At 42.7% G+C, this 1389-nt stretch overlaps 1 protein-coding gene across 1 annotated transcript in view; it reads right to left on the bottom strand.

Moving 5' to 3' along the window:
- Positions 1 to 1389, bottom strand: part of atp1a2a (ATPase Na+/K+ transporting subunit alpha 2a) — a gene marked incomplete at its 3' end in the record, with an annotated part of 65940 nt that overhangs the window by 55330 nt on the left and 9221 nt on the right.

The raw sequence follows: 1389 nt of genomic DNA on the forward strand, positions 1-1389 counted from the left end.
GGTCTGGGTTTGGGGTCTTCATTTTCACCTGAAGGTTGCATGGAATCCTGTCTGTGTTTCCTGTCTGCTTTCAGGAAAGCCCAGTCAGGATAACCAACACATGATGACAGTAAGTTGACAAAAGCCAAACATGAAGCTGTGTTAGTTCTGATTTTCATCTTGCATAACTGTGTGTAAATTTTACCAAGTGCCAAAGCTGCAGGCAGAAAAGGGCTTTGATGCAGCTCATCAGAGCATCCAGCTTTACATCGTCCAAACTGAACTCATAGATTTAATTGCGGGGAGATAAGGTTTATCGTGAGAGTGCATGTGCGTGTGTATATCTACTGTTATATTATGAGAGGATTTAGTGCTGACTGGAGCAGAGCTAGAGATGAGCGATGATTGCATAATGACTCTAAAGCATAAGGTGCAGCTCGGGTGGTGCTTGGCTCCGCTCACTCTGTGGTTGGTCTGAGGATTTTTTTTCCACGCTAATGCCAGGAATGCTGCCAGAATCAGCGGCTGTTTCTTTACGTCACGTTCCTCCAAGCAGGAGTTAGAGGATTCTGTTTTRTTGAAAGCAGACACTGTATGTCCCTGTTTCACACAGGATTGCAGCTTGTGATTTGTAATGTAATGGTTTTATTTGGAGAGCAGGCAGGGCAGTTTAGCTTCAGGACTTTAACAGCACAAATCCTGTGAATGCAGAATATCAGGATCATATATTGAATCAGATATTTGTGGGCTGCAGAGCCGTTTGATGGCCTAAAGATATTTCATAAGTTTTCACCCCTGCCCTTTGTAGAAGGGAAATTGCCTGGATGGACTGTCTGAATTGGATGATATTGTGCTTGTAGAAGATGATGAAATTTCCAGGTATTTTACAACTTCATGTTCAGAACTTCACTGATCTGCTGCTGAAATGTAACTTAGCATTTATTTTAGAAAGAAACATTTGTTTTGTTGTTCTGCCTTCATGAATTAAACATGGGATTGAAAATGACTGCGTCACTGCAGTTTGGTTAAAGTTTTATCCCACAAACTTGTTTCTAAAATCTTTTGGAAAAAATGAGTGCAGATTTATGGAAGCCCATTTCCGCCACCCTGATAAAAAAATAAATAAAACTTGTATCTCATAATTATAACTTAGCTATCTCATAATTATATTACTTGGCTGTCTGCTCTTCTCCACCCCAGACTGAAGGGGCCTACCTCCTGGGTTCGGGCGTGAGCTGCCCTCTGCTGGGGGTAGGTGCATATCCTGGGCCTGGGGGGTATAATGTCTGTATGGGGAGTGTGAGTGGATTGTGGCGTCCATCTTGTGTGTCTTTGAATGAGTGGGTGAGAGGATGAGGGTGGGACTGTGTGAGTGTGTTTATGTACAGTATGCTTGTATTTATGTCAGGC

This window comes from Austrofundulus limnaeus, unplaced genomic scaffold (assembly GCF_001266775.1).
Source record: "Austrofundulus limnaeus strain Quisiro unplaced genomic scaffold, Austrofundulus_limnaeus-1.0 Scaffold97, whole genome shotgun sequence".
Classification (NCBI taxonomy): Eukaryota; Metazoa; Chordata; class Actinopteri; order Cyprinodontiformes; family Rivulidae; genus Austrofundulus; species Austrofundulus limnaeus.